Genomic DNA, 15,146 nt, shown 5'->3' on the forward strand with positions numbered 1-15,146 from the left:
ACACTCTTCCTTGCCACATTCCAGACTGCTTTATCATGTTTAGTTCTCCTAATTCATGAAGTTTTTTCTTTTACTATCTTACCAATAGGAGGACTGCTTCTTTATTTTGTTTAAACTCCTCATATTCTGGAGGCCAGGATTCAAATCCCATTACTCTGTCTGCCCTTAGATATCAAGAGTAATCAGTTACTGAGTTCTAATGATTCCTATTCCATGGATTTTTATCACACCTTCCCCCTTCTTTTTTTATTTTTTTAATTGAAATATAGTTACTGTACAATATTATATAAGTTATAGGTATATAATATAGTGATTAGCAATTTTTAAAGGTTATACTCCATTTATAGTTATTATAAAATATTGGCTATATTCCCATGTTGTACAATACATCCTTGTAGCTTATTTTCTACCTAATAGTTTGTACCTCTTACTCCCGTAGCCCTATCTTGCCCCGCCCTCCTTCCCTCTCCCCGCCAGTCACCACTAGTTTGTTCTTTATATCTGCGGGTCTGCTTCCTTTTTGTAATATTCACTAGTTTGTTGTATTTTTTAGATTCCATATATATATATTTTATCTTCATGCCACAATTCTAATAAGGCCAACAACAATAACTATAGTTTATGAAAGGTCTACTGTGGGTCAGATACTTTACCCACATTATCTCTAAATCCTTGCCACTTCCCACCATGCAATGAAGGGCTTATTACCTCTACTTGGTTTTTCTGTCTCACTTATTATGATATGACATATGCATATTTAATTAATTTATTTACATGTTTATTGGTTACCTCAACCAACTCGAATGTAAGCTCCATGAGGACAAGGATATTTGTTAGGTTCATTGCTGTATCACTAGTTCCTAGAACAGGTACCAGGTTGGCAAGGACCAAATCTGTTGCCTATTATTTTCATTTAGAACATAGCAAAGTGTCTGGCATTTATGTGTCACCCAATAAATATTTGTTGAATTAATTAATGAGATCAAGAATGACATACAAGACTCCTTTTCTGCTTCTGCCTAGTTATATTTCATTTTTGGCATTTCATCCCTAATTGGTCCACCTTTCATTTATTTATTCCTCTTAAATTTCAAACTGTTTTGGAAATGTGCTGATACTAATGATTTTGATATCATTGCATCAGTCAAGCTTCAATCAGTTAAACAGAACCACTAGAGGAACCCATAATATGAAGGGATTTGTCACAGGGATTTGACCTTCTACAATTGTGGGAGCTGGTTCAGTGATCTTTGTAAGGTTATTGTCTTTGCATCTGATGTTAGAGCTTGAAGTTCACTCATTAGCCAGTCAGGAAGAGAAGACGGAGATAAAGTGGGAGACAGCCAGAAAGAGCTGGAATCCATAAACACATCCTGGAATCCACGAAGAAGAACTGAAACCTGTGTCATTTCCTGTTGCTTCTGACCTTGATGGTGTGGGTATCTGCAGAAATCTAGGCCTTTCATCATGGAATTAAACACACATACCTGGTCCAGGATTCAGAGGCACTGAAAGAGGATCCAAAAGAAGGGGGAGTAGTTGCAGGCCTGGCCGCTGCTTCACGGTGATGAGGTGAACTAGCAGGTATGTGACACGTTGTATAAGTTACAAAATGCCTATGGCTTCACTTCTGCCCTCACATATCCTACAAGGTTCTTTCTTGTGGCCGACCCTGTCTGGAAATATACAGAAAAGGGAATCTGAGAAATGTAGCTCATCCTGGCCAAGTTGACACATTACGAAACTGCCTCTCATATCTTCCAATAAGTTGGTCATGACAACTTGTTGCATTCCTATTTTGTCAGTTATTAACAATCCCACCCTAATTTAGACTAGAAACTTGAGGAACAATGTTTCCTTCTTTTATAAAGGTACTGATAGTATTACTGAATTCCCATTAACTTCTTGCTGTTCCATGCCACTTAAAATGTAATTGGATATTCATTTAACTTCTCTGTTGGTTAGAAATGCATTTGTCTGCAAATTTGAACCCAAACAAACAAATAAATAAAGTCATGCCTTAAATAAAGTAAAAATTTATTTCTTTCTCACAAAAAAAAGTAGGAAGTCTAGAGCTGGTCTGTCCATGATCATCAGAAACCCAGGCTTTTTCTTTCAGTAAGTCTTAGCATCTTCAAAGTTAGTTTATGATCCATGAAGCCTGCTAGATCTCCAACCATCACACTTACTTTCCAGGAAAAAATAAAATTCAAAGAGCTTACTTCCCAGATCCCTCATAGCTTTCTTGAAGCTTTCCTAGAACTTCTGAAAAGGAATTTCCACTTGTATCTCAGAGCTTCAAGAGAAGCTGAGAATTATAGCCCAGAGCTGAGTACGTTGCTCAAGGGAAAATGAATATTGGGAAGCAAACAGCAATATCTGCCACAATTTCTAAGAAGAAATACTCCTTAACACAAATCATACTAGCCAAGACATTGCTTTCTTCCCTAGGGATGAGAATATTATCAAATATAATGGTGGGCTTTAAAGCAGTTATTTTGTGGGAGGTGACTTCATTTAACATTGTCCACAAATACGTTTGAGGTACTACACGTACAATATGGGTGTTACAAAGAAAGTCCTCAAACTCTTAAGCTGAAGCAGTGGAGATAATACCGAGTCATATGCATGAAATGTTAACTACTTGAAAACTGTGCGGAGTGCTAGAGCTCAGGGGGACCGTGGGCACCCAGCGGCCTTAGGAACTGGACACTGATTCAAACAGGGCTGTGGATGGGCTGGCACACTGAGATCCACGTGAAACCATCATGATATGAACCAGGTTGTGGAGAGTACAGGGGTTCATTAAATGCCAGTGGGCATTTTTCCAGTTGAGAGAAAGAAGGGGCCCTGAGAAGAAAAATTTAGTAAGAATTCTGAGGACCAGCAGAAGAGGAGGAAGCTATGCAGACTTGACTTTGGCCACAGCATTAGTGTCTGTTTAATATCACTGCATGTAAACCTGAATTGCCCACCTACTAAGGACAGTTATTCATCCACCCGATCAAAAACACTTCGTCAAAACACTTTTTGTCTTCATAATTAAGAATGGTACACCAGACAAAGCATAACCTTAATGAAAGCAATATAATCTTCTGTCTTTGCTTTTACTGCCTTCCCCCTCAAGCATTTTAAAAAGAGAGAGAGAGAAAGTTGATTTGTCAAAATTTGCTCGTCATTTAGCCCTTCTGATTCCTATATATGACATGTGACTACAGTGTAGTGAGACTAACATCTCACAAATGTGGTGACATTTATGCAACCCAGGGAATGTCACACCTCCTTCAAAGTGTCGTGGGGAAGAAGGCAGTTATGGTGGCTGCTATAGTTCCAAACACGGGAGCTCATGTTTTAGAATTCAACAGAGTCTGTGGCATTTTTTTGTTCCTTGTTTTTGTGGGGTTTCTTGCCACTCTCGTGTGTGCTTCTTCTTTTCCATCCTGCTTGGGTAAAGGAGGACCCAAAGAATGAGTCTATTCTCCATGGTAGGCATTGGGGAGACCCAGAGCATGTGGTTAAGGGCACAGGCTCCAGGAACAGAGCACCCAAGTTCAAATCCCAGCGCTGCTCCACGTGAGCTGGACAATCCTGGGTGAGTTTCTTACCATCTCCTTGCCTCAGTTTTCTCACCAGCAAACTGGGGGAACTAAAAATAGCTCTGCATCATAGGGCCTAAGGCAGGGCTGAGGCTTCAGTTAGAGTTTAAGTAACTTTAGCTGTGAGAATAAGATCCCTGGGAGCAACCAGAAGAGGAATATGGTATTGGTAAACAAATAAGTATGAACTTTAAACTTCTATTTTTACCTCATAAAATATTCTTAAGCAATTAAGTTAAATCTGAACAACCAAGTACTTACAGATTTTTTTAAATAAAAATGTAACACCTTTATAATTAATGTCTTTTTTTTTTTTACTTTGCAAACTTTAATGCAAAAACATTTGCATGTTTAGGCACAACTGACTGTTTCCAAGGGAAATACGATTTACCAAACTGAGCCAATTAATCTTAGAAAACCTAAGCAGATGAATTTTCATAGAAGAAACAGAGAATATTACCAAGGAATTTCCCCACAAAAAAGCACCAGTCCCAGGCAGTTCCACAGGAGAATTTTGCCAAATCTGTAAAGACTAAATAGCCCCAATGCTCCATAAATTGTTTCAAATCTTTTAAAATGAAGAAAAACTTCCAATTTCTTTCTTAGGTAGCAAGTGTTACATTGATATTTAAACTCAATTTTTCAGAAAGCAGCACAAAAAAGAGAACTATAGACTGATTATTACTTATGAATATTAAAGCAAAACATTTAAATAAAATATTAGAAATATTATAGTAGAAAATTTCAGGAAACAATCCAACATCACATCATATACCATGAACAGGTAGTATTAGGGAAACCATAATTAATGTCTTAAATCTTTTAAAAATAATGGATTCTCAATAATGTAAAGGGGCTTCCCTGGTGGTGCAGTGGTTAAGAATCCGCCTGCCAATGCAGGGGACACGGGTTTGAGCCCTGGTCCGGGAAGATCCCACATGCTGTGGAGCAACTAAGCCCATGTGCCACAACTACTGAGCCTGAGCTCTGGAGCCCACGAGCCACAACTACTGAGCCCATGCACCACAACTACTGAAGCCTGTGCACCTAGAGCCTGTGTTCCTCAACAAGAGAAGGCACCGCAATGAGAAGCCCGTGCACCACAACGAAGAGTAGCCCCCGCTCACTGCAACTAGAGAAAGCCTACACGCAGCAACAAAGACCCAACGCAGCCAAAAATAAATAAATTTAAATAAATGAATTAAAAAATAATAATGTAAAGAAAGAGCAGAACGAGGTATTTCTAAATTAGCATTACTGTTTTGAAGACAAAAGTTATTGAGAAATTAAAGGCAGTCTCTAGTTCCTCATTAGCTTGCCTTCAGGACTGTGAGGTCTAAGCTCTATGCTTTGGAATGATTTTACTTCCTCTCTTCAATAATCCAGTATACATAAAGTTGTGTCAGTCTGACAGGTCAAATTTAGTTTGAGGGAACAAAGTGGAAAAGTAGGATCAGTTATTGGATAGTTTTAAGATCTTCAAATTGTTTAATTGCAGCCTTTACTGAACTTATTAAATCTATTTTTATTCCCCATTAAGAAGGGAGTGGTTATCCCCAAACCGCCATGTAGAAACAGGACTGCCATCTGCTCTACCTACAAAGCCACGGTGCAGATGGATCCCTTGGGCTCCATGACTCACTCAGAGCCCAGGACAGCAGACTAATCAAGCATGCTGGCCATGAAACTGTCGACGTGCTCTAGAAATGTTCATTTGCATTTGGAGTTTTGCGGGAGTATGTGAATTCAGACTTGTGGATGGCTATGGAAAAAATTAGTTTTGATGAAAAGTATGTTTCTTTATTACCAGGATTTGAAAAGTTCAAGTAGGTTCTTGCTTGTCTGTTTAGGCACTCTGTGACTCATGATCACAGGTAGAATGTTCTGGTGGCTGGCCTTGGCCATGGCTGTTTCCTTCATTCTTCTTCAAAAGGATACATTTGCTTTCAGGCAGGATATCCCTGCCTATGCATCATGTATAACCCCTCTTTCTGATTGTGAGCATTGTAGAAGCAGTTCCTGAAAGTAATTTATATCATGAGCTTGAATCAGACAGAAGGGAAACCTTTATTAATGCACAAGCAGAATTCTTTCAAATCTGAGATGAAAGACTGTTTTTGGAGTACATTTTTGCAATGGATTTCAACTATTGCTTTTCCTTTTTTCCTATTATTTGCTTTCTTTCTCCTATTTCAAATTGTTAATCTGATGTGTTGAGAAAGTTTCCTGAAAAAAATTTAAGATGCTCATTATGAGTTAAAGCAAATTGCCCAAGGTCACACAGCTAGTAAGTGAAAGGGGCTGTAAAAAATTGATAAACAGAAACCTTTGTAAAATAGAGTTGGGAGACCAGAAGGGAGAGCTCCCACACCCTGTGAGGATAGCAGAGCCCAACAAAGAGAAGAAAGACTCTTCTTTTCTGGCAACAACTCGGCCAATGAAAAGCCATGGGCTCTATGCTTACTGTAGCCCTCCCAACTTCTTTTCCCCCTCTATAAAAATGTTCTCCTTCCCTTGCTGTGTGGGGACTTGCATGTGTCTTGCCCTGAATTGTAATTCTCTGCTGATCCTGAATAAGCCCATCTTTTCTGGAAAAATATCTGGCAGTCTATTTGTTTCAGGTCAACAGGGTCAAGGTCTGAGCATAATAGAGACAAATGAACTCCCTAATGAATAATTAAAGAATAAAAAGAGTTAACATTTCTTGAATTCTTATTCAGTGCTAGGCACCATTCTAAGAAATTTTTATGAATTATGACTTTTATTCTTTACAACAATTGTATGAGATGCGTGTGATTATTACCCCCCTGTTTTTTACAGAGAAGAAAATTGAGCAAAGGGAGCTTAAATAACTTACTTAAAGTTACAAAGTTAGTAAATGATGGGGCCAAGATTCGAACTGACTCCAGAGCCCAGGTTTTTATGATTTGAATGAATGAATAATGTAATTAAGTTTTTTAAAAAACAGAACTAATTACAACACAACCCAGTAGAGAATCATCCACCTAAAAAATATTTCACAGGAATCACAAACCTATGACAATCACCAATCTCAGAAAATGTCTGACACCATTTTTAAGAAACAATAAAAAGTGTCGTCAGTGGTCTCCATTACGAAATTCTCCAAATTGCCACCTGGATTTTCCTAAATTAGAATCTTTTGGTACATCATTCCTTCTTATGGCTTGTGCCTTTAAAATAATATTAATTAAGATTATGATTTGGCCTCTGGGGAAAACTGATTTGCAAGATTTGAAAACAATCATCAAAAAAGAATATCATCAGAAGGATAACTTCTAGATACTTTAAAAATTCCTCCCCCTCAAAACAAATATTCCTTAGCTCTAAGCTCCCCTAAAGGACCAGGAACCAAAAATAAATGGGAACAGTAAAACGAGGAGAGAAAACAGTAAACATCATAAAGACAACTTCGTATTTTCATGGACAACTCTGGAAGGGCAGTTCTCTGCTGCCCAACAGCTGTGTTATGTTCTGCAAAAATTTGCCTCTCTGGATTTATGAGGTTTAAAAAATGGCCATCATAAGATCTGAAAATGATGAGACCAGTCCTGAAATGACTGTGCCAACACTTAGAAAGTGCTGTGGAAGGCAAATAAAAATGATTAAATTTTGTGTGACAGAAGGTGCCGGCATGCAAAGCACCAGCAACCATTTCCACAGGGAAGCATTCATCATAAATAGGCCATAGATGGTGGCCGGGTAGGTGGGCAAAAGGCAGGCTGTATTGCTTTGGTGACTGCGGAAGAAAGGAGGGGTGGTCGTATTCTCACTGTAAGTCACACTGGCTTTTTCCACAGATGTCAAATCTTAACGACTGACTTTGTTCCAGTCCCACCATGACAGAACATCTCCCCTAGTGCCCTGAGGTCCTCTGTGGTTGATAATTACTCCTATTAGTGAGCTCCTACTATGTTAAGAACAATTCTAATCACTCTTATCTATCCCCTTATTTAAAACTTAAAAACTCCACGAGTAGGTATTACTACCAACTTCACTGTATACATGAAGAAACCAAGACAAGGAGAAATTAACTGCTCAAGGTAAAACAGGTAGAATGGAAGAGTGCAGAATTCAAAGGCAGACAATCTGAGCCCAGATTCCATCCTGTTAACATTCTATACTAGAGGAGAGCAAACAGCAGCCTGCTGGCCAAATCAGCCCACTGCCTGTTATTTTAGTGGCCATAAGCTAAGAATAGTTTTTACATTTTTAAATGGTTGGGGAAAAAAATAAAAAGAAGTATAATATTTTGTGACGCATGAAATTCACACATGAGTCACATGAAATTCAAATTTGATTGTTCATAAACAAAAGTTTGATTGGAACACAGCCACTCATTCATTTATATACTGCCTATGACTGCTCTCATGCTACAATGGCAGAAGTGAGCAGTTACAACAGAGGTTGGTATGGCCTGCAAAGCCAAAAATATCTATTCTCTGGCCTATTACAGAAAAAGTTTTCCGGTGCCTGGTCTATGCGATACTAAGCAAGGGCTGGGGAGGATTCTCCAAGTTTGCCATACCCAAGTGACAACCTGCTGTCCAAGCAAACCTTCCTTTCCACCTACCGCCATCTATTGATATTTCATTCTCCAATCTTTGCTCTTGTGTGTGAACCTGACACAGTACCACATTTCTGACCTACCACCAATAGGTTAGCTTATTCTGTCTTGAAATGCATGGACAGAAATGTAAGCATGGCACACTGGATGAGGGCATTCTACAAAATGCAAAACTGGATGAGGGCATTCTACAAAATGGAACTATTGTAGAAACAAAAACTGGATGAGGGCATTCTACAAAACGGAACTATTGTAGAAACAAAACCAAGTTTCCAAAATATAGTTATTGAGACTTTAAAAACATTTGAGCCAGTGTTCAAGTGGGAAGGGAAAGAAGTATTTTAAAATCTCTTATTTGAAATTAATTATATGGCTCCCATCAAATAATGGATGGTTAAACTGTTGAAAAAAAAAAAATGCTGGTCCCTTCAGCTGATCCAGCCACTCAACTGCCTTCACTGTGGTCCAGCGATTCTCACCTGAGAATAAGAAAATACAAGTGAGTCACTCACTGAAAACACCTGTTTGCATGAATCAGCAATCAAGGAGGAAAAGGCAGAGGTAATTGGAAAGTAAAGCTTCCGTGATCACCGAATTTCAAATATTTTAATAAATAAATTAAAATCCATTTTTAATTTAAACATTAGTTTGATAAAACTTGCAGCTGAATATTTCATGCCTGGCTTTTATCGCTCAGGAATCACTATAGCAACAGGACAGGAGCAGGATTTGGCATTTCCTTAACCACAGTCAAGTAGATAACCAATAAAAGAGGTGAACTTTCAACAAAAGAACCATAAAATATATATCATTAGACCAGTAGAGCTCTGGCTTTCTCTTGTGTTAATGTGCATTCCACAAGAACAGAAAGCAAGAAAGTAAATATTTTTATATTTACCCTGTATTCTCAAGGGGATTTATCTGCATATGTACGGTGTGTTTAAAGGTCCCCAAGAGCTTGATTCTTTGACATCACGTGGGTTGTTCTGCCCTGTTCCCTTATGCAGCTTTTAGCCTCTGCAGTCTCTGCAAGCTAGTGGCATTACGTGTATGATGCACAAGAACTTGGGCATTTTCCACGCTGAGGTAAACCAACACAGGAGACCCAAATAGAGCAGCCTTGTAGGCTGCCAGCAAATGCAGTTTTACAGACATGATAAAATATCAGGGGCACAATCAGAGGGTCCCACTTCCCAGCCTAGGTCCAGAGGACAGCTTTGTCCAGCTTAGAGAGGAAACCCACTTTTTCCATTTTGGTTCCCTCAAGATGTTGGTATAGGAGAGACACTATAGTATGACTCTGGGCTACCTGAACCTTAAACATCATTTCTTTTGATTCTCAACAAGAGTCTAAAATAACCTCAAAATCAAACATTTAAATCTAGAACATGTCAGTTATTCCAACATCTTCATTTTATAAATGAGGAAACTGAGGCTCAGAGAATTGAAGTAAATTGTCCAGGCTCATTATGGGACACTCAAGTCTTTTATGGGACACTCAAGGCTTTCCTTTCCATTACACATACACCTTGCCTCCCTGCTCTTCCAAGCATGAAGCCAATTATTTTTTCATATGACATTGGATCACTTCGCATTAAACTGAACCTGGTTTGCAAAAAGCTAATGTTGCTTGTTGAAACGTTGTTAAAAGCATGTGTCTAGAATGAGGAGAAGGTATTCCCATGACTTGTTCTGCCCTGGAGAGGTGGCGAACACTTGCCCTAATCTAACTGAGGCAAGCAAGGAAAGTTGCTGCCTGCAGCAGCTCCCACGGAAGGCAATCTATCAATCAATCGAGTTTCGATCTTTGAAGTACACTGAGCCCTTAGGTAAGCAAATTCAGCTAGAATTTATTAGGGACAGGCATAATGTTGTGGAAATTTTCTTTTTCCAGCTGCATTAGTATTCAGTTACACACTCGCAATAGAGCCTAGGAGAATGCAGCTATTTTGGCAAGGTTCAGTGCATCTTCAAATATTAGGATGTTGTAGAAAAAAATAGAATGTTTATTCCCAAAGACATTCTCATTACTAGGGAACATGGTAGTGAGTAAGTTGGGACAACGCAGAGTTCTAGAAACATGCTCCACCTTCCCACCCTTTCAGTTTATTACACACATTCTTCCCTCGGCCTGAAATCCTCCCTCCTCCTTCTACTCTCAAGATTCAGGTCCAGGATTGGCTTCTCCATCAGCTTTTTTCATCCTTCAGGCCAAGTTGGTGGCCACTCTTATGTACAACCGAGCAGCTCACTGCATTTCTTCTCATTTCAATTGTTGAACTTACAAGGTCATAGTGTAACTCAGATTTTATGTTTGCTTGTCTCGCCCATTGGACTATAAACTATTTGAGAACATTGGACCCTGTTCTACTTATCTTTGCTCCCCACAATCCTTAGAATAAGAAGGTGCACAGTTAACATTTATTTTCTGAAATAACATTTTGTGCGTGATATTAACTGAATTTTTTGTAATCTGCACATCTTAGCAGTTCACCATTTTCTCTCCCTAAAAGCATGACCTTGACGACTTTGACATCTTACTCTTGCATACACTTACCTTCCTCTTTCATTCTTAAATTGATTAAATCATTTGGCTAAGATTCAGAAGTAACCTGAATATTAACACTGGCTGTGATTGCCAAGAGGTTGGAAATTCTACAGAGCTAGTGCATTTGCCCAGGGATGCTGGTATGGTGGGGGCTGCCTATCTTCTCTGCATCGGAGCGGCTTTCAAACCCATTTGACCCATACCCACGGTAAGATGTGTATTATATATTATCACCATGTACCTCATACCATCTAGAGCCAGACTTCCAGGTCTGCACCCTGGCTCTGGAATATATCAACTCTCTGTCCTTGTGAAGTTGTTTAACCCCTTGGTTTTCTCACCTGCAAAATAGAGTTGGAAATGAGCTTTATCTCCTAGGATTGTTATGAGAATTAACTGAGTTACTATACATTAAAGTTCTTAGAACTGTGTCAGGCACTATAACAGCGTCAGCCATCATATTATTGCTTATATAAATTAAGTGAAACTAAAAGTTTATGAAATAATACCCATATTATCTGCAATCTAAAAAAAAACTTGTCCTGAAATTTTAAATTGATTTAACGACCCAATATTGTGTCTCAACTTGCAGTTTGAGGATAACAATGCTTAGCAATTTCATTCTCTTCTTAAATACTCGTTTGATAGAGCTTGGTAAACATCAGTCATTTGGGAGAATCCCTTTAGAACAAGCAGAGAGACTATAAAGCCTCAGTCAGATGCAGTCATAAAAATGGGCATCCTAGTCTCCCTGACTTACTTCAAGAATTTGTTCAGCAGGATAGAAAGCCCAGAGATAAACCCACACACATACGGTCACCTTATTTTTAATAAAGGAGGCAAGAATATACAATGGAGAAAAGACAGCCTCTTCAATAAGTGGTGCTGGGAAAACTGGACAGCTACGTGTAAAAATATGAAATTAGAACACTCCCTAACACCTTACACAAAAATAAACTCAAAGTGGATTAAAGACCTAAATGTAAGGCCAGACACTATAAAACTCTTAGAGGAAAACACAGGCAGAACACTCTATGACATAAATCACAGCAAGATCCTTTTTGACCCACCTCCTAGAGAAATGGAAATAAAAACACAAATAAACAAATGGGACCTAATGAAACTTAAAAGCTTTTGCACAGCAAAGGAAAACATAAACAAGATGAAAAGACACCCTCAGAGTGGGAGAAAATATTTGCAAATGAAGCAACTGACAAAGGATTAATCTCCAAAATTTACAAGCAGCTCATGCAGCTCAATATCAAAAAAACAAACAACCCAATCCCAAAATGGGCAGAAGACCTACATAGACATTTCTCCAAAGAAAATATACAGATTGCCAACAAACACATGGAAGGATGCTCAACATCACTAATCATTAGAGGAATGCAAATCAAAACCACAATGAGGTATCACCTCACACCAGTCAGAATGGCCATCATCAAAATATCTACAAACAATAAATGCTGAAGATAGCATGGAGGAAAGGGAACCCTCTTGCACTGTTGGTGGGAATGTAAATTGATACAGCCACTATGGAGAACAGTATGGAGGTTCCTTATAAAGCTAAAAATAGAACTACCATACGACCCAGCAATCCCACTACTGGGCATATACCCTGAGAAAACCATAATTCAGAAAGAGTCATGTACCACAATGTTCATTGCAGCTCTATTTACAATAACCAGGACATGGAAGCAACCTAAGTGTCCATCGACAGGTGAATGGATAAAGAAGATGTGGCACATATATACAATGGAATATTACTCAGCCATAAAAAGAAATAAATTGAGTTATTTGTAGTGAGGTGGATGGACCTAGAGTCTGTCATATATATGGAATCTAAAAAAAAAATGGTTCTGAAGAACCTAGGGGCAGAACAAGAATAAAGATGCAGACGTAGAGAATGGACTTGAGGACACGGGAAGGGGGAAGGGTAAGCTGGGACGAAGTGAGAGGGTGGCATGGACTTATATATACTACCAAATGGAAAATAGATAGCTAGTGGGAAGCAGCCACATAGCACAGGGAGATCAGCTCGTGCTTTGTGACCACCTAGAGGGGTGGGATAGGGAGGGTGGGAGGCAGACGCAAGAGGGAGGAGATATGGGGATATATGTATATGTATAGCTGATTCACTTTGTTATAAAGCAGAAACTAACACACCACTGTAAAGCAATTACACTCCAATAAAGATGTTAAAAATAAATAGAGTGAGATGCAAAAAATAAATAAAATATCACTGCCTCTTGAAAAAAAAAAAAAAGAATTTGTTCAGCAAAAAAGGAGCTACGCTATCCACTCCTTTCATCATTAAATAGATTCGAATCCTGTCTTTGCTTTGTCATTTCTTTGTAATACAGATGAGCATCCAGCTTCTGTAGACAGCCCTGCCACTTCTTGAAACCAACAAGAATTTAGCTTGGTACAACTTCAGAGGACCATGCCTCAAAAATCAGCAGATTTGGGCTTCCCTGGTGGTGCAGTGGTTAAGAATCCCCCTGCCAATGCTGGGGTCCCGGCTTTGAGCCCTGGCCTGGGAAGATCCCACATGCTGCGGAGCAACTAAGCCCATGAGCCACAACTACTGAGCCTGCTCTCTAGAGCACGCAAGCCACAACTACTGAGCCCATGTGCCACAACTACTGAAGTCCACGTGCCTAGAGCCTGTGCTCTGCAACAAGGGAAGCCTCCGCAGTGAGAAGCCCGCGCACCGCAACAAAGAGTAGCCCCCACTCACCTCGACTGGAGAAAGCCTGCACACAGCAACAAAGACCCAACGCAGCCAAAATAAAATAATAAATTTATTTTTTTTAAAAAGTCAGCAGATTTAGAAAACAGTCTTTTTCTTCTCCTCTAAATATAGTAGCCATTAACATTTACTCAGTACACTCTTGTGTGGGCATAGTTCTAATAATTTTAACTCGTATTACTTCATTTAATCCTAAAAAAAACCCACACACACCCTATGAGGTAGCTACTATTATTATCCTTACTTTACAAATGAAGATATTAACGTACAGAAAAGTTAAATGACTCACCAAAGTCACACAGACAGTAAGTGAACCGGGATGAAAGACCAGTCAGTCTGTCAAGAACCATAGGCTTTGTGTACGCCTTTGCATTGGGCTCTATGTTTGTCCAAGGATGGAGGAGTCAGGCACTGCGCGTGTGATAGAGTAGCGTTCACCATGGGACATCCTCAGAGAGAACGTGGCACCTACTGCTGTCCACTGAGAATTTTCTATGCATGGTAGTAGCTTCCCTACACCCCAGCTGGTTGGTCAGGGGCTATTTGTCCCACTCTTTATTGCTTTTTTTCTCTCCTGGACCAAGGAGTCCTTCTCCTTGGTCTTGGGAATTTACTTCATACCATTTCACATAGAATTAGTCACTCCTAACACCTTACAGCTTTAAAAATATGTACATACCTCAATTATAACAGCTAACGCACTGCATTATAATTGGCAGTTTGTATAAGTCACCCCTGCCAGGCTGGGAGCTCCTCTGTGCCTTTCATGTTCACATTCACATCTATAGAGTCTGGCAGAGAGCCTGTCAGATAACTGGCACTCAATAAGGCAGCATTTAACAAGTGTGAATGTATGAGCAGGTGGACGGACAAATGAACCTCCACACTGAAGGTGAGAAATCACTCTCTAATGTCTCTTAATTCATTCACCACACTTCTTTCTTGCCATTCTTCTTCAAAAAGTATTTCCCAGAAGACTGAAAGTTTAAGAAACATTGTAACAAAATACTTCAGAAGTGTCTCACCTTAGAGGAAATTACTATGACGATGTCACAAATGGAAAATTTGTTCCACATTAATGCCTCTTTTTATTTTAAAAAAAAAATCATTTTCAGTATTGAGGTGGCCTTTGATTCTCGAAGATGCTATACTTTTGATTTTGGCAGATCTTACTTATCTCCTTCAAACAAACCCCTGTTTCCTATCACCATTACTCCCAACAAGCCCCACCCACCTTCTCCAAGGGTTTGGGCCACCTGTGCTGTGCGGGGGTCAGAAAACATTTCCTCAGGGAGATGCATCCCTTCTGCACATCAGTGCTTGGATGATTTCATCAGTAACACCGAATAGTCAGCTGCCACTACAATCTAATAATTAAGTGACCAGATTTCATTCTTAACTACTTACTGTCTTCCTTTCCCTTTTTCTTTTTTTAAAATATGTACAGTTTCAGTATTCTGTGCTCTCCTTTCTGTCTTAGCATACTATGTAAGCCAACAATTCCTGACAACTAAAACAAGCCATTTTTTTCAACGTTTCCTATCACAATCGTAATTTCAAAGGCATCAGTTAAGAATTTCAATTATACAAATTCCCTCATTCATTATGAACATAATTATGGTGAATGAACAAATGCTTGCATTTTGTTAATTAATTAATAAACAA

Source organism: Eschrichtius robustus, chromosome 17 (genome assembly GCF_028021215.1).
Source record: "Eschrichtius robustus isolate mEscRob2 chromosome 17, mEscRob2.pri, whole genome shotgun sequence".
NCBI classification, from domain to species: domain Eukaryota; kingdom Metazoa; phylum Chordata; class Mammalia; order Artiodactyla; family Eschrichtiidae; genus Eschrichtius; species Eschrichtius robustus.